This window comes from Eulemur rufifrons, chromosome 24 (assembly GCF_041146395.1).
Source record: "Eulemur rufifrons isolate Redbay chromosome 24, OSU_ERuf_1, whole genome shotgun sequence".
Lineage (NCBI taxonomy): Eukaryota > Metazoa > Chordata > Mammalia > Primates > Lemuridae > Eulemur > Eulemur rufifrons.
In genome coordinates, this window is record NC_091006.1 from 12,606,530 (window position 1) to 12,629,568 (window position 23,039).

The following is a 23,039-nucleotide window of genomic DNA, read 5'->3' on the forward strand; positions in this document are numbered from 1 at the left end:
CACGTTGTTCTTTCACTTGTGACCTTTCCTTCCCACGTGGCTTCTCTTCCTTGGCTGTCAGTGACATGGAACTACCCACTTATATTCCTGGGCTCGTGGGGAGACTTTGTCACCTGGTTTTGTGGAAGATATTGCTGTACCTGGCGGGTGTGTGGCGGGAGCGTTTAGTGGGGTGGGGCGGAGAGCAGGATTTGGGAAGATTAGAAAACCAAGATGCCTAACCGGAATCTGATTATGAGGAAACATCAAACAAACTCCAACTGAGGGGCCTTCTGCAAAACAACTGGACCCTTCAGAAACGTCAAGGTCAACGAAGACGGAGGAACAACTGTTCCGATTAACGGAGACCAAAGAGACAGGACAACTAAATGCAGTTGTTTTAGCAACCCAGCCCTGTCTGGGCTCTGCAGTGTACGGAAGAAAAGTGATGCTCCGTTGAATACTGTGTCACCACCACACCAGCCTTCTGTGGGATCGGGCTTTGAAACCGAACTGGGGCTCTTTGACGCATTTACTGGGAAAATGAAGACCATTCTCAGCAATCAGACGTTGACATTCCAGAAAATGTCGACATCACTCTTAAGGGACACACAGTTATTGTAAAGGGTCCCAGAGGAACCCTGCGGAGGGACTTCAGTCACACCCATGTAGAACTCAGTCTCCTCGGGAACAAAAACAAGAGGCTCCGAGTTGACAAATGGTGGGGAAATAGAAAGGAACTGGCCACGGTTTGCACTATCTGTAGTCATGCACAGAACAGGATCCAGGGTGTCACGCTGGGCTTCCGTTACAAGTTGAGGTCTGTGTGTGCAAACTTCCCCACCAACGTCCTTACCTAGGACAATGGGTCTCTTGTTGAAATACAAAATTTCTTAGGTAAAAAATACATCCACGGGTTCTAATGAGGCCAGGTGCTGCTCGCTCAGTAACTCAAGCCCAGAAGGATGAATCAATCCTTGAAAGAGATGACCTTGAGCTTGTGGCAAATGCAGCTGCTCTGATTCAGCAAGCCACAACAGTTAACAACGAGGATATCAGAAAATCTTCGGATGGTCTCTGTGTCTCAGAAAAAGGAACCGTCCAGCAGGCTGATGAATAAGATCTAAGAGCCGTCCAGCCACATCAAGATGCCAGATGGTTCCTGAGACCTATTTGTAATTTTGATGATGCAATAAAAGACCTATTGATTTGAGGGAGGGAAAAACTGGAGGGGGAGGGGTGAGGTGGACCCTAGGGCTTTCCGGTTGAAGCAAAGAGGCTCTGCTCACCTCAGGTCTTGCAGAAGTTCTTGAATGAGCTTATAGTCCAATGTCATTAACTACAAAGTACGAGGAAGCAAGTCGAATGACACATGGCAGCAAACATTCTCAGCAACTGGGCTAGAAAGCCCCACCCCAACCCATCCCCAAATGGCTTTAGATTGTAGAATTGCCAGAGAGAAATGATTATGGTGAGGTCTTTTATTTATTTATTTATTATTTATTTATTTATTTATTTTTTGAGACAGGCTTGCTCTGTGGCCCGGGCTAGAGTGCTATGGGGTCAGCCTAGCTCACAGCAACCTCAAACTCCCGGCCTCCAGCGATCCTCCTGCCTCAGCCTCCCAGGTAGCTGGAGTGTACAGTTCATTAGCATTAAATATATTCACATTGTTTTGAAACCAATCTCCAGAACTTTTTCATCTTACAAAACTGAAACTCTGTCCCCATGAAACCACAACTCCCCACTGCCCTTCCCTCCGACGCTGGCCAGTTTTCCCAGCCCCATTTCTGGCAAAGATTGTGTGGTGAGCTTTTTTAATGTCAGACGAGCTCTTGCACATGGACAGGAAAATTCACAACTATTTGTTTTTTTGTTAATGATCAGTGAATGTTTAAATAATTAACTTTCCCCTAAACATTCACCGCCCACTTCCACCGCTAAATATAGCAAGCCACGAATTTCATAATTTTCGATTTACCCAAAACATTTGAACATCGATTGCAAATTTAGTCCATGAACCCTTCGCAACAAGTCTGGCATCCCAGCTTCCCTCAAATGCCTTGACTAGAAGAAAAACAGTGACGAAATCGCAATCCTAATTTTCGCAAGCCTGATATGCCAGATTCTCACAAATTCTTTAAATATCTGTGAGGACAGACAGTTGGGAGCACCGTGATTATTGAGTTGATCGGTTTCCTTCCAATAAATTGGTGATGAAAGTGCCAGCTTCATGGATAAATATGTGTTTCTCCAATATCTCTATTTTGGTCAAGAGTTTGATTCGATGACCCTTCCCCTCTCCGGGAGACATGTGGGGGATTTCCTGTTCGTTACACACCCGGGATGATCCTGGTTTTCCCCTCTGCTTGTTCTGGTGGAGGCTGCTCTGTCATATCTTTGGTATAAAGCTGACCTCCCAGCTCCGTGACCCCCTGGACAGCTGGGACAGCAGCAGGGAGGCCCTGGCCGGGGACAGGCGGGCAGGAAGAGGGTGCATGGGCTCCTTACTGGCCTCCAGCTCTAGCTTGCACCTTGCAACGGCCCTGACTTCTGTTACTCTCGGCATTCCCAAGAGCAGCCACCTGCACATTCTCTGCAGGGCGGTCTCCAGCCCCCGGAGACAGAGGTTCCAGCTCCCAGCAGGTCCTGCGCTCCTGGAAATCAGATCTCCCCGCTTCCTGGAGCCCCTTCCCTAGGGGGCTGCTTAGTTTGTATATGCTGCCATTTCTCCACCATAAAACTTAAAAAAAAAAAAAATAGTGGTCAATAAAAGCCTGTAAAACAGGTGGCAGATGATCAGAATTAAAATGCTCTAGAATTTTTCATCACCCGGGAATATGATAGGAGAGTAATGATATTTACATGTGTCACCTTAACGATGCATGTTAAAATCTGAAGGGTGAGGCCGGGCGAGGTGGCTCATGCCTATAATCTTGGCACTCTGGGAGGCCGAGGCTGGAGGGTCGCTCGAGGTCAGGAGTTCGAGACCAGCCTGAGCAACAGCGAGATCCCTGTCTCTACTAAAAATAGAAAGAAATGATGTGGACAGCTAAAAATATATATAGAAAAAAAACTAGCCGGACATGGTGGCGCATGCCTGTAGTCCCAGCTACTGCGGAGGCTGAGGCAGAAGGATTGCTTGAGCACAGGAGTTTGAGGTTGCTGTGAGCTAGGCTGAGGCCATGGCACTCTAGCCCGGGAAATAGATAGAGTGAGACTCTGTCTCAAAAAAAAAAAAAAAAAAATATCTGAAGGGTGGCCCCTAAGAGAATTAACACTGAAGATATAATTTCCGAACCAGTAAGGGGAAAGAAATGGAATAAAAAATACAAAATCAATCAAATAGAACGAAGGAAAGGAGGAAAAATAACATAAATTAAACAGGACAAATGGAAGTCGCAAAATAAAATGGCAGCAGCACATACGTGTATTTTAGATATATCACAAGCAATAATAAATCAATGCTATTTATTAGCTAGGGAATGACTATATTAGGCCTTTTTCAAGTGGTGTCTCATTAAATCTTCACAAAGTCTTCCAGGGACAAAGCACCCTTTTATCCCCACTTGACAGATTAATTGACTGAGGTACATGTAGTTTATGCCTGAAAATGCTATAATTATTATTTTTTTATTTTTTATTTTTTTTAAGACAGAGTCTCACTCTGTTGCCCAGGCTAGAGTGCTGTGGCGTCAGCCTAGCTCACAGCAACCTCAGACTCCTGGGCTCAAGTGATCCTCCTGCCTCAGCCTCCCGAGTAGCTGGGACTACAAGCATGCGCCACCATGCCCAGCTAATTTTTTATGTATATATTTTTAGTTGTCCAAGATAATTTCTTTCTATTTTTCCTAGAGATGAGGTCTTGTTCTTGCTCAGGCTGGTCTCAAACTCCTGACCTCAAGTGATCCTCCCACCTAGGCCTCCCAGAGTGCTAGGATTACAGGCGTGAGCCACCCCGCCGGGCCTGAAATGCTACAATTAAAAGACATAATTCAATAAAGTTTTCAACAAATAGAAGAGAAGGCCCCAGACGGAAGGGCTACACTAGGAGGGGAGATTGATACGAACAGCCAATGTCAAGCTGCATCCTGTTCAGGTCAATGGACTTTGTTATGTTTTCTTTCTAAATGGTCTGCTATTTATTAGTACTTTGATCAGAGAATCCAAAGTCTACCATATTGGAGGTGTTCTGGAAATCCAGGCTGTCTCTTAGACTGGAGGCCACAAAGCCTTGGCTTGTCATGTGGGACCAGGTTTGCTCAGGAGACAGACCGGCAGCGGGAACAGTGGAGGTGGTTGCTGGCAGAGGAACCCTGTCCTCCTATCTGGGGCCTTGTGGGTGACAGTGACTGAAAAAGACAGTGGCAGGAAGAGATGGATATCTCATCCCCAACAGCCAAACTCTATAGTCTTGTGATCGGCCTATGTCACAAGCATCAGAGTACAGAGCAGGGACAGAAGCCACCAGCCTCTCCAACTGAGGACCCTGCGTTTGGAAATCACTTTCGGGACTCTCCTTTGACGGTGGAAGGGAGCTGTAGAAATCTGAAGCCACAGGGGGAGGAAAAAAAAAAAGAGTAAGGATTGGTGGCTATTCTGGGTGAAGTGGGCATAGTCTTCTTGGCTGGAAGAATCCGGTTTGGTGGCGTTGATGATTGCTGTCTCTTTGAGTCACCTATCCTCAATCAAACCTTCACTGTTGACTCCGGCAGGTTGAGTTTCAAAGTCAGTTCCTTCCGGAGATTCTTATCTGGGAACGTGGTCTGGCAGAACAGCGCCTCCAACGCTTCATACTGTCTGTGGGTGGATGAGGTACGTTCCTGCAGCCTCCTCAATATCCTGGGACTAGCTGCATCCTATGGGAACATCGAGTTCGTGCTGGAATCATTCACACTGACGAAAGGGTCTGGTTGGGGAATCTCTGGGGCCACTCTTGTCATCAGGGTTTGTGAAATCTGTCATGAATCCCCTTAGGATGTACATTGTCAATCCTGCTTGCTGTGTCTCTCTGCAAATGCAGTTTCTTTAGTGTCTCAAGGGACTTTAGATACAGACAAAGTCTCCCCATCCAGGGGAAACGTTTAAGTCTTTTACCAGGAGAAACTCAAACCAGCGTCGCCTGAGATTTTCCACGTTAAGGGCTATTGCAAGAAGGCAGTGGAGTAATATTTGTCATGGCCACCAAGAAATAAAGCGTGACCCTAAAATTTCATACCCATCCTGCAAATAATAGAATGAAAGGAAACAATATATTTGAGCGTCACAGAATGCAGTGCTCCAATGGTGGCCGGCGTGAGCCACCACGCCCGACCACATATCTTTCCATAGATTGACAAGACACTTGAATTTCCTTCTCAGGGAACTATATTCACTTAGCCTTGGATTGTTGGTCTTTCTCATAATGATTTCTATAGTTCTTTATAAATTAAAATTATCCCTTTGAATATGAATCGTAAATATTCATATTTGTCATTTACCTTTTGAAATTGCTTAAGGTGTTTCATTTGCCATGTAAAGAAGTGTTTTCTTTAAAAATAATAATAATTTTTCTTAATTTTGAAACAATCACAGACATTTTAAAATTGGGAAATATAGTACAAGCAACTTGTGTTCTCCAGAACCATTTGACAAAAAGGCGCCCACTGAATACCCACCAGCACGCTAACACACACTTGAGTACTTCCTACGAACACGGACATTCTCCCGCCAAACCACAGCACAACCACCGAAATCAGGAGAGTAACCTTGACCCGTGACTACCCTGGAAGGTGTCAAACCTCACTCACATTTTCCCAACCGTCCCAGGGATGCTCTTTCTTGCAAAAGGATGTAGTTCAGAATCATGCATCGCTTCAGTCGTCAGGTCTCTTAGAAAGTCAGGAAAGGAAAAAACAAGAATAAAAATAATAAAAATTACTCACGCCTGTAATCCTAGCACTCTGGGAGGCCGAGGCAGGAGCATCGCTCGAGGTCAGGAGTTCGAGACCAGCCTGAGCAAGAGCGAGACCCTGTCTCTACTAAAAATAGAAAGAAATTATATGGACAACTAAAAATATATAGAAAAAATTAGCCGGGCATGGTGGCGCATGCCTGTAGTCCCAGCTACTGGGGAGGCTGAGGCAGGAGGATCGCTTGAGCCCAGGAGTTTGAGGTTGCTGTGAGCTAGGCCGACGACACGGCACTCTAGCCCGGGCAAAGGAGTGAGACTCTGTCTCCAAAAAGAAAGTAATAATAATAATAATTTAAAAAAAAAGAAAGTCAGGAAAGGACAGTTCCTCAATCTTTCCTGACTTTCATGACCTTGACACTTTGAAGGTTGACGGGCCAGTTATCCAGTAGTCTGTCCCTCAGTGTGTATTTGTCTGCTGTTTCCTCGTGATCAGATTCTTTGGCAGCAAAATGACTGACGTAATATTGTGTTTTTCTCATCGTAAGTCAGGGCACTCGTGATGTCCACTTCTCTGATAACGTTTGCAAAAAATAGAAGAATTTCCAGATTGAAGGGCTACTGATATTTGCTTGGTCACATGATGCCGGTGGCATTGGCCAGTCTTCGCCATTGCCAAGTTACCCTCTCGCAATCGGTAAGTAATAACTTTGTGGGGAGAGACTTTGAAACTATAATATGTTGGCGGGGTGAGCTGGCTCATGCTTGTAATCCTAGCACCCTGGGAGGCCGAGGCGGGAGGATCACTTGAGGTCAGGAGACCAGTTCCAGACCAGCAAGAGCCAGACCCCGTCTCTACTAAAAAATAAAAAAAAATTAGTGGGGTGTGGTGGTGCAGGCCTGTATTTCCAGCTCCCTGAGAAGCTAAGGCAGGAGGACTGCTTGAGCCCTGCAGTTTGAGATTGCTGTGAGCTAGGCTGATGTCTCAGCACTCTAGCCCAGGTGACAGAGCAAGATTCTGTCTCAAAAAAAAAAAAAAGAAAAGAAAAGAAACTATGTTAATATCCCACTCATCAAACCTTCAAGTTATTATTTTTTTAATTAATTAATTTTCTGAGAGATGGGATCTCACTATGTTGCCCAGGCTGACCTCAAACCCCTAGGCTCAAGCGATCCTCCCACTTCAGCCTTCTTAGTAGCTGGGACTACACACACACGACCATGCCAGGCCTTTCAAGTTATTGATGGATTTATTTATATCCGCGTGGACTCACGGTTTCCTATTTTATTCCATGAGTTATGATCAGTTATATCATTGTATATTTTTGGTGTTCAAACTTATTTAGTTCAGTGGGTTTTCTTAATTTACTTTTGGGGGGTGCTCTATACTGAGTCCCCTGTTTTCCGAATGGGAACCTCTTCAAGCTAGTGGCTGTGCCCTTTTGACATGCCTGCATTATTCACACTGAAGTCACTCCTTGATTTTTGGTACAGCAAAATATTCTAGGCTCATTTTTTGTTTCTCTGACCCAGCTCTAGAATCAGCCATTTCTCCAAGGAGCCCTGATTCCTTTTTTTTTTTTTTTCTTTGAGACAGAGTCTCATTCTGTTCCCCAGGCTAGAGTGAGTGCCATGGCGTCAGCCTAGCTCACAGCAACCTCAAACTCCTGCGCTCAAGCGATCCTCCTGCCTCAGCCTCCCGAGTAGCTGGGACTACAGGCATATTTTCTGGCTAATTTTCTATATATTTTCAGTTGTCCAGCTAATTTCTTTCTTTTTTTTTCTTTTTTTTTAGTAGAGATGGGGGGTCTCGCTCTTGCTCAGGCTGGTCTCGAACTCCTGACCTCAAGAGATCTTCCCACTTCAGCCTCACAGAGTGGTAGGATTACAGGCGTGAGCCACCACGCCCGGCCAGCCCCGATCCCTTTTAATAGAGAATGGGAAACCCAGATCTGAACACGAACGGTGCTCATTGCTTTTGCTCTTGAATTTTTGCTGCTCACAGGTCCTCTCAGTGGGCAGATTCTCGTGAGTGCATGTAGTATATCGTATATTAATTGTTTTGATAATTTTTATTTCATTTTTTCTCTAAGCCTTAGTTTTTGTATAACACATTGTATATTATATATATCACATTTTATACTATGTATATCACACTGCATATTATATATTACATTGTATATGTATGCCATATACATGTGTATATATGTTTTATATACACATACAATATGTCTATTAGATATGATGTGCTGTTATGTATATATATATATACACACATCATATATTAGGTCCATATACATATACACACATATTAGGTATGTATACATTTATATATTTCCATATCCATTTATGCATATTGAGGACCATGAATTCACAATGATACATCAACACCTCTAGTTTTTTCCCTTCCCATATTTATGCTCCCTCCTCCCTGAAAGTGAGAAATACGACTTCCACTTTCCCTAATTTCCTTATTTGATCAATTCCCCTGTACGTTCCCCATCTCCCAACTCCCGCCTCCCCCATGCCCTCTGCACCTGGGCTCCGACTGCCTGCACCTGCAGCCCCTTGCCAGGCCTGGATGTCTTGTGTGTCCCACTGGGGTGCCCCCCTCTGACCTGAGCTGATCCCATGAGTGAATGGCCCTCCTCACGCCACTAAGGTCCTGGGCCACTATCCCCCCGACACACCCCAAGCTGGCCTTGCCTGCCCCACCCCAGGGCCTTAGCACAACATTGTTCAGGATGAAGAGGGGCCAGGAGCGGTGGCTCACACCTGTAATCCTAGCACTCTGGGAAGTCAAGGCTGGAGGATCGCTTCAACTCAGGAGTTCGAGACCAGCCTGAGCAAAAGCGAGATCCCGTCTCTACTAAAAGTAGAAAAATTAGCCAGGCCTGGTGGCATGCTCCTATAGTCCCAGTTACTTGGAAGGCTGAGGCAGGAGGATTGCTCAAGCCCAGGAGTTTGAGGGTTTGAGGTTGCAGTAAGCTAGGCTGACGCCACTGCACTCTACTGGAGCAACAGAGTGAGACTCTGTCTCAAAAAAAAAAATTAAAAAACCCAACAAAACCACCAACATAAAGCTCAGAAGCTCAGCAAAAAGGACCAAGAGGCTAGGGAAGAGGAAGAATGCTTGCTTCTGATATGTTTAAATGTATCAATGTTTTCTTTTACAGACTCCGGATTTTGATTCATTGTCACACCCAGGTTACAAAGGAATTCTCTAATGTTTACTTCTCTGTCTTTTATGATTTCCTATTTTACACTGCAGTCTTTGATCCATTTGGAGTTTACTCAGTGTGTTATTTTTCCATTTCTTCCATCCCCTGAGTTTTCTTTAATTCCTCCTTTTTCATATTTATTTTTTTTTTTATCAAAGTTATATATGCACACAGTAAAGTCACAACGTGCTGCCTGTTCTGGTTAAACTTCCATGTGCTGTCCCGTTGGCAATTGATCTCTGGATCAGCTGTAGCAGTGTCAGCCACTGGGATGGATAAACTCTAAAATGTTAGTGGTTTGTACAATTGATTTTTATTCCTCGTTCATGTAAAGTCCTATCAGGGGAGAGGCGGAGGGGCAGGGACTGAGGCTGGTTGCAGCTCGGCTGTCTTGACACGTGGCTCCCGAGGTCTCCCTGAGTGTGGTCACCAGGCTCCAAGATGGACCCCAAAGATCCACACTCTGTCCAGTCCTCTCCCACCTTGTCCTGGTGTTGGTTGGCCTGTGTGACCGACACATTGGGTAGCAGTGGTGAGACACCACTTCTGAGGCTAAGTTAGAGAGACTGTGGCTTCCATCATGGTCTCTCTCATACTTCATCGCTTACTCTGGGAGAAGCTAGCCGCCAAGCCAGGAGGCCGCTCAAGCAGCGTAAGGAGACACCAACAACCAGCAAGGAACCGAGCGAGGCCTCCAGCCGACGACCATGTGCGTGAGCTTGGAAGCAGATTCTCCAGCCCGTGTTGCGCCTCCAGATGGCGGCGGCCCTGGCCAACAGCTTGACTGAAAACTCACGAGAAACCTTGAGCTAGAACCGCCCAGCTAAGCCACTCTGGATTCCTGACTCTCAGAAACGGTGTGAGATGATAAATGTTTATTTCTTAAGCTGTCGGAAACGTGGGAGTGATGGTTACACAGCAACAGATAACTGATACCTGGTCACTGGTACCCACAGGCTGGGGGCAGGTGGAGAAGGGAGACAGGGCATATTGGGAGAATTTCTGGGCCAGATCTGAATGTGGAGCCGGGCTCTTCTGCCTGTGCTCCCATTGGCCAAAACCAGTCACGTGATCCCAACTACTGCAAGGGGTGCTGGAAGATGAGCCTCTCCATTGGCACTGTGGGTTCTGCCCCAAGTTCTTGGCACAGAGCTCCTAAAACCCTTATAACTTCCTGAGTGATAGGGGTGCTAGGTGCATCTTTCATTCTAATATTTGTCCTTTGAGCCCAGTTCCTGACACACAGCTCCTAAATCCCTTGGAATCCTGGATGGGGCTGATCCCCAGGGAGACCAAGCCAGGATTAGAAGCTCGGACTCTCAGCCCCAACCCACTCCTCATCCTCCAGGGAGGGGAGAGGAGCTGGAGTTACTAATCGATCTTGCTTATGTAATGAAGCCTCCAAATCAATGCCTAAAGTATGGGGTTGGGAGAGCCTCCAGACTGGGTGGACACATCCTCGTGCTCGGAAGATGGTGTGCCCCAACCCCACGGGGACAAAGGCTCCCATGCTGGGGACCCTTCCAGACCTTACTGGCTGTTCCTCTGGATCTTTTATCGTAACCTTTATGACATGAAAAACAGGTAAATGTGTTTCCTTGAGTTCTGTGAGCCATTCTAACAAATTTCCAAGCCCAAGGAGGGAGTCATGGGAGCCCTCGATTGGTAGCCAATCAGCCAAAGCACAGGTGACAACCTGGACTTCAACTGGGATCTGCAGGGGGACGGAGCCCTTCGCCTGTGGGATCTGATACCACCTCCAGGTAGATAGTGTCAGAACTGGACTGAATCGTGGGACACCCAGCTGGGGTCGGAGAACCAGTCAGCGTGGGGACCCCACCCCCCCTCCCCCGCCACATCTGAGCACAGAATAGTGAGCTGAGCGTGAGGATAGAGACATATGGTTTTTCCTAGATCGGCACCATGGCAGGGAACACAGATTCCTGGTGGTGAACTGGCCTTTGCTTAACACAGCCACTTCCGCTGCCCGGGGAATTCTGACCTCCTCATCATGGCCCCAGCTCAAATGCCACACGTTTGAAGAGACTGTTCTCAACCCATCAGCCCAGCTCACCCCTCAAAGCCAACTCCATCCCCATTAGATTCTTACCAAAGTGTGTAGGATGAGGGTTCAGGTTGGGTTTACTGCTAAATGCATCTGATTCACCATCTGCCTACATCCTGCCGCCAACCCTTCTTCCTGGATTATTAAAAGTGCTTCAGTATTGTCTCTCCCAAGTGGCTGGTCCCCACTCTGCAAGCTTTGAAGCTGGTACTTTTACTGACCACACATGCGTGGGCCATGAAAGATGATAAGATCTCGTGCAATGATAAGACTCCATGGATTCGGCCGGGCGCGGTGGCTCACGCCTGTAATCCTAGCACTCTGGGAGGCCGAGGTGGGCGGATCGTTTGAGCTCAGGAGTTCGAGACCAGCCTGAGCAAGAGCGAGACCCCATCTCTACTAAAATAGAAAGAAATTATATGGACAGCTAAAAATATATACAGAAAAAATTAGCCGGGCATGGTGGCGCATGCCTGTAGTCCCAGCTACTCGGGAGGCTGAGACAGGAGGATCGCTTGAGTTCAGGAGTTTGAGGTTGCTGTGAGCTAGGCTGACGCCACGGCACTCACTCTAGCCTGGGCAACAGAGTGAGACTCTGTCTCAAAAAAAAAAAAAAAAAAGACTCCATGGATTGTAAGGTCCACCTCAACTGCATGTCCCTTAAATAGATGGCACAGGTAGTATCGCACAGTCTGCCTGTTTGCAGTTCATTTTGCCTTTTCATGGCATTCAAGCTAGCAGGAGACTGATTTAATTATGCAAGACAGGGCTGCAATTTGGAGCCTCAATACTTTGAAATATTCAAGGTGGAAAAAAAAATTCAGCTGGGTTTGAAATCTACTTGCCTCATCTCAAGAACTTTCAACGTTGGTTTTGTCAATGAAAGAAAAAAGAAAAGCATTAGATTAATTTCCAACCTGCTTCCTCTGAAACAGAACATAAATACATACACACATAAATACACCATAAATGCACGGCACATGAGTTTCCTAGAGTGACTGTAATACGTTGCCATAAATTTGGTAGCTTAAAACAACAGAAATTTATTTTCTCACAGTTTTGGAGGCCAGAAGTCCACGATCAGCATCACTGAGTCAATGCTGAGGTGTGACCAGGGCTGTGCTCACTGTGGGTGCTCCAGGGGCAAATCTGTTCCTTGCGTCTCCCAGCCTTTAGTGGCTGCCAGCATTCCTTAACTGGAGACCACATCACCCCAGTCTTCAAAGCCAGCATCTCCGAACTTTTCTCTGGTCCATCTCTCTTCTGTGCGTGTCAAATCTCCCTCTCCCTCTAGCTCATAAGGATACGTGTGGCTGCATTTAGGATAATCTCCCATCTCAGCAGCCCTGATTTAATCACATCTACAAAGACTCTTTTTTGCCATATAAGGTAACATTCAGTGATTCCAGGGATTAGGACGTGGCTATCATTTAGAGGGGCACTTTTTAGCCTACCACATACAATTTTTTTTTTTTTGAGACAGAGTCTAGCTTTGTTGCCCAGGCTAGAGTGAGTGCTGTGGCATCAGCCTACCTCACAGCAACCTCAAACTCTTGGGCTCAAGCCATCCTCCTGCCTCAGCCTCCCGAGTAGCTGGGACGAGCCACCACACCTGGCTAATTTTTTGTTTTTATTTTTAGTTGACTGGCTAACTTTTTTTTTCTATTTTTAGTAGAGATGGGGTCTCACTCTTGCTCAGGCTGGTCTCAAACTCCTGAGCTCAAGCAATCTGCCTGCCTCGGCCTCCCAGAGTGCTAGGATTACAGGTGTGAGCCACCATGCCCAGCCCTACCACATACAGTTTAAGAAATAATTATGAAGCAAACTCCAAAGTCACAACTATCCAGGTTAAACAATAGAACATCGATACCCCCTCACCTCCTTTCTTCTCTCTCTCTTTTTTTTTTTTTTTTTTTGAGACAGCATCTTGCTCTGTTCCCCTGGCTAGAGTGCCGTAGTGTCAGCCTAGCTCACAGTAACCTCAAACTTTTGGGCTTAAGCAATCCTTCTGCCTCAGCCTCCTGAATAGCTGGGACTACAGGCATGCACCACCATGCCCAGCTAATTTTTTCTATATATTTTTAGTTGTCCAGCTAATTTCTTTTCTATTTTTAGTAGAGACATGGTCTCGCTCTTGCTCAGGCTGGTCTTGAACTCCTGAGCTGAAACAATCCTCTCGCCTCGGCCTCCCAGAGTGTTAGGATTACAGACATGAGCCGCCGCGCCCGGCCCGCTCTTGCCTCGTTTCCAATCACAACTTCTCCCCACACACTAGAGGAAAATCCCAGTTTATGATAACCTTGTCTTTGCTTTGCTATATAGTTTTATCTTGGTAGGCTTCCCTGACACGACAATCAAGTTAGCTGTTAAATTTAGTAAATATAATTTCCAATGTCATAAAGTTATAAATGGCGGCCAGGCGCGGTGGCTCACGCCTGTCATCCTAGCACTCTGGGAGGCTAAGGCAGGCAGATCCTTTGAGCTCAGGAGTTCGAGACCAGCCTGAGCAAGAGCAAGACCCCATCTCTACTAAAAAAAAATTTAGAGAGAAATTAAATGGACAACTAAAATATATATAGAAAAAATTAGCTGGGCATCGTGGCACGTGCCTGTCATCCCAGCTACTCGGGAGGCTGAGGCAGGAGGATCGCTTGAGCCCAGGAGTTTGAGGTTGCTGTGAGCTAGGCTGATGCCATGGCACTCTGTCCCGGGCAACAGAGTGAGACTCTGTCTCAAAATAAAATAAAATAAAAAGTTATAAATGGCTATTGGAAAGGTTTTTAAATGTGTTTGCCATATACATGCATAAACGAAGTTTCTTGTTGATTATAACTATAAAGAACTTGAGGACATCATTGAAAGTATTATTAAGAATTGCCAGGCCGGGCGCGGTGGCTCACGCCTGTAATCCTAGCACTCTGGGAGGCCGAGGTGGGTGGATCGTTTGATTTCAGGAGTTCGAGACCAGCCTGAGCAAGAGCAAGACCCCATCCCTACTAAAAATAGAAAGAAATTATATGGACAGCTAAAAATATATATAGAAAAAATTAGCCGGGCATGGTGGTGCATGCCTGTAGTCCCAGCTACTCGGGAGGCCAAGGCAGGAGGATCGCTTGAGCTCAGGAGTTTGAGGTTGCTGTGAGCTAGGCTGATGCCACGGCACTCACTCTAGCCTGGGCAACAGAGTGAGACTCTGTCTCAAAAAAAAAAAAAAAAAAAAAAAAGAAAGAATTGCCTGTAGCTAATCAAGTGTAACCTGATTTTCTTTTAAGGAGACAGAGTCTTGCTCTGTTTCCCAGGCTGGAGTGCAGTGGTGCAGTCATAGCTCACAGCAACCTCACATTCCTAGGCTCAAACGATCCTCTTGCCTCAGGCTCCCAAATAGCTGGGACCACAGCATGAGTCACCATGCCCAGCTAGTTCTTCTTTTCTTTTCTTTTCTTTTCTTATTTTTTTAGAGATTGGGTCTTTCTATGTTGCCCAGACCGGTCTCAAACTCCTGGCCTCCAGCTATCCTCCCTAATGGCCTCTAAAAGTGCTGGAGCCACCACACCCAGCCCCATAATCTGATAATTTTTTAAAGTTATATCACAGAAATAAGCTCAGGCTTCTCATTAATTTTTGAAAAACATGGTATTTTCCATTAAATTTTGAAAAACATGTCATTGCATATTTTATACATATTTAATGTCTTCTCTAAGGCTGTGTGCTCTATTTTTCTTATTATAAATAAAGAAGATGTTATTAAACATTTTACCAAGCCCTTCATAGGTGTCCCTAAATCCCCTCCATTTAACCTGTGGGCCAAGACCTTCCTGAGGTTTGATGATTCCTTAGGACTCACAGAACTCAGAAAAGTGTTATACTCATGGTTATAGTTTCATTACAGCAAATAGATATAGATTAAAATCAGTCAAGGGACACTGTTGGTGGGAATGTAGGTTAGCACAGCCTCTGTGGAAATAGGAATACAGATTTCTCAAAGAGCTAAAAGTAGATCTACCATTCAATCCTGCAATCCCACTACCAGGGAGCTACCCAAAGAAAAAGAAATCATCATATCAAAAAGAGACCTGCAGTTCATGTTTATCACACACAGCACAAATCACAATGGCAAAGATATGAAATCAACCTAAGTGCCCATCAACCAATGAGTGGATAAAGAAAATGTGGTACACACACACACACACACACACACCATGGAGTACTACTCGGCCATAAGAAAGAATGAAATAACGTCTTTTGCAGCAAGTTGGATAAAACTGGAGGCCATTATCCTAAGTGAAGTAACTCAGAAGCAGAAAAATAAATGCCACATGTTCCCACTTATAAGTGGGAGCTAAACTGTGTCTATTCAAGGACACAGGAAGTGGTATAATGGACATTTAAAACTCAAAAGGGGAGCGTGGGAGGGACGGAGGAATGAAAAATTACCTGTGGAGTACAATGTACACTATTTGGGTGATGGGTAAACTAAAAGCTGACGCTTCACCACTATGCAATATACACATGTAACAGAATTCAACTTGTTCCCCCTAAATCTATTTTTTAAAACTCAGCCAAGGGAAAAGGTGCATGGGACAGAGTCCAGGAGAGACCAGGCATGAGCTTCCGGTTGTCCTCAGCCAGTGGAGTCATACAGCCAGTGCTTAATTGTCCCAGCAATGCTGTATGACAGCATCCAGAGTGTTGCCAACCAGGGAATCTCACCCAAGATATCAGGGTTCAGAGTGTTTAATAGGGGTTGGTCATGTAGGCATGGCAGCTGCCCTCTCGGGAGGTTAAATTGAAACAGTGTAGTCTAAGACTCCCACCATAAATCATACTGTTAGCATAGACTATCTGGCACCGCCCAAGGCTCCAGGCAAACCAGGACACCCTTATCAGGCAGGACATTAGAGGTTATCTCCCAGGAGCTAGTCAAGAGCCAATCCTTTCTTTGAAATATGCAGGGTTTGGACAACCCAGGCCTGCTGAGTTAACCCTGTACTGCACAGATGTCTCCCCTAGTAACTTTGTGGTTCACATTTCTTATCATAAAGAGGATGTAAGTAATTTTTTTTTACCAAGCCCTCCATAGCCGTCCCCAAATCCCCTCCATTTACCCAGTAGGTAATACAAATATTGTCATTGGCTTTGCAAACATGAAAAGGTTGCTGGGTGCAGCTGTAGACGATTTCTTTCTCCCAGGCCCTAAGTGTAGACTTTACTGCCTTGCTCCTGCACTCCAGGGTGGGTCACAGGTAGGGATGGGGGAGGGAGCGTTGGTCTCTATTTGGCCTGAAAGCCAACCACTCCCGCCCCATTGCCGTCAGTTCCTATACACACCAGAAGAAAAAAAAAAAAAAAAAGACTTTTGCCCTAAAGTGTGTTTCAGGCAGCTGAAAACCTACAGCTACATAAAATTTCTGTCTTTGACAAATGCCTTCCTCAAGTAGGCTGAGTTCCACAGGCAGAATTTCTTCTTCCTCCGAGGAACCTTGGTCTTGCTCCTAAAGCCTCTTAACTGATTGGATAATCTCATTTATTTAAAGTTAACTGTTTGTAGAGGTTAATCATATCTCAAAGATGTCTTTGCAGCAACATCCAGGTTAATGTTTGACTGAATAACTGGGAACTCTAGCCCAGCCCAGCTGACACATAAACTGAGCATGAACATTAGCCAGGTGTGGTGGCACCTGTGTGTAGTCCCAGCTACTGGCGAGGCTGAGGCAGGAGGGTTGCTTGAGCCCAGGAGTTAGAGGCTGCAGTGAGCTCCAATGACACCACGCCACTCTAACCTGGGCAACAGAGTGAGACTCTGTCTCAAAATAATAATAATAATAAAAATAATATTGTCTTGATGCTAATATCTTAGTTTTGACAAATGCACCGGATATGTAAGATGTTTACACTAGGGAAGCTGCTGACAGGGCATAGGAACGGTCTGCACTATCTTTGCAATGTTTTGGTGAATCTAAAATTAATCCCAGTTTAGACCAGGCATGGTGGTTCACAACTGCAATCCCAGCACTTTGGGAGACCGAGAGGTGGGAGGATCCCTTGAGGCCAGGAGTTCAAGACCAGCCATGGGCAGCATGGCAAGACCCGTCTCTACAAAACAATTAAAAAAAATTCCAAATTTAAGTTTATTTTTTAAAAATCAGCACACCACCGAAATGGAAAAACAACACACACACAAAACTAAATTGAAATAAAAACATAAATGAAAATACCAAGTGTCAGCCAACAACCAAAACCTTCAGACATGCCTGGTGGGGCGTGACTTAATTAGTACAACTGTTGATCAGTACATGATAACCCTGGACGTATTGATAAACCTGCAAATTCATCCACAGTGGAATGGGTAACAAATGGAGGTATCCGCAATGAACAAACTATAACTACACAAACAGCATGAAAAAAATCTTACAGAACGGCTTGAGGCTTGAGTGAAAGGTCATATTTTATTTCTCTTTCTTCTGTCAAACATGGCTGGTAGGGGTGTCAGTTAATACAACCAGTCTCTCAGCAAATCCTGTTCGTGTGACCTTTGAATGCACCCAGAATCCGACCACTCCTTGCCACCCCCACACTCGCCCAGGCCACCATCACTCCACTGGGACCATTCAGTGTCCATCCGGGAACCACACTGCTGACTCTGGGCACAGCTGTCGTCTTTAACCCTCCCAGCAAGCTTCTTTGGGAGGCACTATTATTATCCCCATTTTTATAGATGGGGAAACTGAGGCACGGAGAGGTGTTGTTTTTCTCAAATTCACAGAGCTGGAAAATGGAGGAGCTGGAATTTAAACCCAGAGAGTCTAGCTTCAAAGTTCACGTTTTTTTTTTTTTGTTTTTGTTTTTGTTTTTTTCTGAGACAGAGTTTCATTCTGTTGCCCGGGCTAGAGTGCCATGGCACCAGCCTAGCTCACAGCAACCTCAAACTCCTGGGCTCAAGCGATCCTTCTGCCTCAGCCTCCTGAGTAGCTGGGACTACAGGCATGCACCACCATGCCCAGCTAATTTTTTCTATATATTTTTAGTTGTCCATATAATTTCTTTCTATTTTTAGTAGAGACAAGGTCTCGCTCTTGCTCAGGCTGGTCTCAAACTCCTGAGCGCAAACAATCCTCCCGCCTCGGCCTCTCAGAGTGCTAGGATTACAGGCGTCAGCCGCCGCGCCCGGCCTTTTTTTTTTTTTTTTTTTTTTTTTAATAAATTGAGACAGAATCTCACTCTGTGGCCCAGGCCAGAGTGCTGTGGTATCACCCTGGCTCACAGCAACCTCAAACTCCTGAGATCATGCCATCCTACTGCCTGAGCCTCCCGAGTAGCCCGACTACACGTGTGGGCCACCATGCCCGGCTAATTTTTTCTAATTTTGGCAGATATGGTGGTGGTGGTGGGGGGGTGTCTCTCTGTGTTGCTCAGGCTGGTCTTCAACTCCTGACCTAAGTGATGCTCCTGCCTCAGCCTCCCGAAATGCTGGGATTACAGGCGTGAGCCATCGCCGGCCCCAAGCCAGTGTTTGTTAAACATCACCTAAAGCCAATCTTCCGGAACACTTATCCATTGAGATGTTTGTCAATTTTATAACGGCGTACAGATGTTTTTAACCACTCACACCTTGTGTGTGTATTGCGTGTTGGATGCTTGCCCTGCAAACTGCCTCTTTCCGCCTTTGAGACTTTATGCCCAACACTGACCGCCAGGTGGCGCCGCAGGCACCTAGCCCCAGCGCCAGAGCCAGAACTCGCTGTGCGCAGTGGTTAGCTGAGATTTATTTACCCGTATTTCAAACCTTTAGTTTTCTTTCCCTAACTTTTTTTTGTTTCTTTGTCTTTTTTTGGAGACAGAGTCTCGCTCTGTTGCCCTGGCTAGAGTGCCCTGGTGTCAGCCTAGCTCACAGCAACCTCAAACTCCTGGGCTCAAGCAATCCTCCTGCCTCAGCCTCCCGAGTAGCAGGGACTACAGGCATGTGCCACCATGCCCGGCTAACTTTTTCTATATATTTTTAGTTGTCCAGCTAATTTCTTTCTATTTTTAGTAGAGACGGGGTCTTACTCTTGCTCAAGCTGGTCTTGAACTCCTGACCTTGAGCCATCCTCCGGCCTCGGCCTCCCAGAGTGCTAGGATTACAGGCGTGAGCCACCGCGCCCAGCCTCTTTCCCTAACTGTTTAAAATACTTTTAAAGTTTTCAATTGTGGTAAAAACACATGACATAAAATTTACCACCTTGACCATTTTTAAGTTTACAGTTCAGAGTTAACTATGTTCACATCATCTTCCCCTACATTTAATCATATTCACTATTTTTTTCTTTTAATGTAGAATATATGCATAGATACTTTTTTTCCTTTTTTTGTACAGATGGTGTTACCAAAGTTCGGCACTTTCCCTGAGCCCACATCAGAAGAACGAGGACAAGTGGTTTGAGGAGAAGGAAAGAGCAGTTTTATTACTTTGCCAGCAAATGAGGAGGCTGCAGATGGAGACTGCTGTCTGAAATGCCATCGTTGCCTTCTGAGCAGAAGTACAGAGCTTTTAAAGGTTCTGATTCATCCCATCTTTGACTAAGACACTGATCCCATCTTCAGCTAAGATGGTCTCGTGACCTCCACCCAGACAATTCCCTTGAGACATCTCCTGTGGCACAAGGAACAAAAGACATCCCTCTGCCCCTCCGACAACTGGTCTGAGACAGGGATGCAGGTCCTAGTTCTGCAAAAAGAGTGGGGGGTGTTTGAAAGAGACATAATGGGGCCGGGCGCGGTGGCTCACGCCTGTAATCCTAGCACTCTGGGAGGCCGAGGCCAGTGGATTGCTCAAGGTCAGGAGTTTGAGACCAGCCTGAATGAGAGCAAGACCCTGTCTCTACTAAAAATACAAAGAAATGATCTGGCCAACTAAAATATATATAGAAAAAGTTAGCCGGGCATGGTGGCACATGCCTGTCGTCCCAGCTACTCGGGAGGCTGAGGCAGTAGAATCGCTTAAGCCCATGAGTTTGAGGTTGCTGTGAGCTAGGCTGACGCCATGGCACTCACTCTAGCCCGGGCAACAAACCGAGATGCTGTCTCAAAAATAAATTAATAAATAAAAAAATAAAAAGAAAGAGACATAAAACATTTTTTGCCATTTTTTCAAGCCATTTCTTCTGTTACAATACTGGCCTCGCTCTGTTGCCCAGGCTGGTCTCGAACTCCAGACCTCAAGCTATCCTCCTGCCTTGGCCTCCCACAGTGCAAGGATCACAGGCGTAAGCCACCGCGCCCGGCCTGAAATGTCAACGTGAATACCCTAATAATTCTTTTCTTCTTTCCCCTAAATATCTTATTTGCCTTGAAGAGTAAGCAAATGAAGTGAGGATGGCAAACAAACATGCTGGCACTGTCCCACAGCATGCCCAGCTCACACAGAAACAACTTGTACTGTTTTTAAATGTCTGCAAATGCAAGATAAGAAACAAAGTGCTTTTACAAGATGAGCAGTGAAACCAACTCTCAACGCCTGCTTGCTCACGGACATCGGTTTTCAAACTCTTTGGTCTCAAGACACTTACGCTCTTAAAAATCACTGAGGACTCCAAGAGCTTTAGTTTATGTAGGTTACATGTATCAATGTTTACAGAATTGGACATTAAAACAGAAAATTTACAACATATTAATTCATTTTAAAATAGCAAAACCTGGCTGGGCATGGTGGCTCTGGCCTGTAATCCCAGCACTTTGGGAGACTAAAACAGGCGGGGCACTTGAGGCCAGGAGTTCGACATCAGCCTGGGCAACATAGTGAGATCCCATCTCTACAAAAAAACCAAAAAAATTAGCCAGGCACAGTGGTGCACCCCAGTAGTCCCAGATACTCGGGAGGCTGAGGCAGGAGGGTCACTTTGTTAGAGCAGGTGGCAATTTAGGCATGAGCAGGGGAGGAGGGAATGGAAAAGTTAATCAACTGGCTTGAACAAACAGCCCTTGAATGACCTGAGAAGAAAAGAGCCATTGATTTCCCAGCGTTGTGCGGGTACAAAGTGACTTTTTCCCCATTATATCACAATCGTAATAAATTAACATTGTGGTTTTGACCCCCCCTTCTAGGAAAAACAGAGGAACTATGATTAAGAACAGAATGAGCACTGACCCCCCAGCCTTCTTTGATATCAACAAACAAAAACAGCAACCACTGGGGGTTTGGAGCAGTTGCTCTTCTGGGGCCCGCCTGCTACCTTTCTTGGGAGAGCACGTTCACTCTGCACAAGCCTTCCCTAAGCCTGTCCATGTTCACTTAATAAACATCACTATTGCCCTGAAATTCTTTTCTATGACGTTAGCAAGAACCTTTATGCCTATGACAACTTGCGCCCAGGAGTTGAGGCTGCAGGGAGCTATGATCACGCCACAGCACTCCAGCCTGGGCAACAGAGTGAGGCTCTGCCTCTAAAAAATAAAAATAAAAATAAAAAAAGTCTACCGTAGGTCTTCATTTGCAGCCCAGTTACCAGCCAGCGACAGAACTGGCTACTCACTCTTGAGTCAGGAATTCTCCCTGGGCATGGTCAGCTCTGGCCACAAGGAAATAAAAAGAAGCAAAGAAACTTTGGCTGCAAGTTGTTAGGTTCGGAGCCAAGAGGGAGACACACGAAGGCTCGTGTGTAGTAAAATGCTGTTTATTTTGAACATCTGGGTGCAGACAGGTGGACCCTGAAAAAGGCATCCGCCAGAGAAAAGGGAAGAGCTTTGGGTTTTATAGAAAGTTTTTCTGGGAGGAGGAAATAAATTCTTTCCAAACAACCAGGAGGGATAAGGAAAGTAAGTTCCCCTCTTGCATTTCATTCCTTTATCTCCCTAGGGAACAAGCTCAGTCCTTATCAGGAGGGATAAGGAAAGTAAGTTCCTCTTTTGCATTTCATTCCCTTATCTCCCTAGGGTCTGGCAAAGGCTACATGCCTAATACACCCCCGGGAAGGGGAGAGTGGCAGGTAGGTTTTATAGGAGGTTTGGATGGAAGTTTGGGGAGGGTGAATTCTTTAAGCCTAACACAAGCCACCAAACAAACTGCAGATAACAAAGGACAAATAAGCTGGCAAAAGCTTACACAGGCTTTTAGTTTGACATTTTAAAAACAAAACAATCCAGAAAGCAGAGGTTTTCTGGGAGGAGGCGCGGACTTCTCATCTTAATGCACTGCCACTCTGAGGGCAGCAGCACCCTTCGTGAGCACAAAAGGGCTGCAGCAGCTCCAAGCGTCGCTCTTCCATGTAATCAACAGCAAAAGGAGGTAGACAAGGAGAGGGAGCCCTTCCAGATTCTTTTCTCAAGGGAATAAATCTTCCCAGAGGCCAGGAGGCAAATTTCCCCTTGGGTCTCCTTGGCCCATAACCTTCCCTTGAGCAATCATTGACAAAAAAGGAAGGGGAGGATGTGGCAATGGGTCAGTTACTGCTCTACTAAATTGGAATTTCAGTCCCAAAGCTGCTGGCTGCTGGATGGGCCACAGACCATGTCTGCCAAATAGTCCCACAGGGCCTTCCTCCAGAAAAGTGGTTCACAGAGATAAAGTGACACTCCCAAAGTCACACAGCAAGCAGATAAAGGAAGTGGGTGTTCGAATCCAGATCTGCAACTGGACATGCCCGGTCCTAAAACCCGGCTCTTTCGACACCTCCACATAGCAATTATTAAAGTGTGCGTGTGTGAGGGGGCCAAGATTAGGACACAGAGAACCACACAGAGGCATGACAGGGACCATTTTATAAACTTCTTGATGATGTTCAGTCCCTCCGACAGTCGAGAGTTGGTGCCTCACTCCACAGACACCAGGGCTGCCATCTGCAGTACTGGCTGAGGGCGCTGGGGAGCCTTACCAGGGGTGTGAGCACGAGGCCAGCAGCAGCTCTGGCTG

General features: G+C 45.9%; 2 long non-coding RNA genes and 1 pseudogene across 2 annotated transcripts; 2 read left to right on the top strand and 1 right to left on the bottom strand.

The window, feature by feature from the left end:
• The first annotated feature begins 522 nt into the window (after positions 1 to 522).
• On the top strand, positions 523 to 1,099 carry LOC138374808 (large ribosomal subunit protein uL6 pseudogene; annotated as a pseudogene).
• A 448-nt stretch (positions 1,100 to 1,547) lies between these two features.
• On the bottom strand, positions 1,548 to 4,207 carry LOC138374442 (uncharacterized). The gene is made up of 3 exons (XR_011231381.1): positions 4,157 to 4,207; positions 2,854 to 3,002; positions 1,548 to 2,722 (listed from the first exon to the last, which is right to left on the bottom strand). It is a non-coding gene; the product is annotated as an uncharacterized lncRNA (long non-coding RNA).
• Positions 3,728 to 10,856, top strand: LOC138374441 (uncharacterized). The gene is made up of 3 exons (XR_011231380.1): positions 3,728 to 4,794; positions 6,418 to 6,566; positions 9,046 to 10,856. It is a non-coding gene; the product is annotated as an uncharacterized lncRNA (long non-coding RNA).
• The last annotated feature ends 12,183 nt before the right edge of the window (positions 10,857 to 23,039 follow it).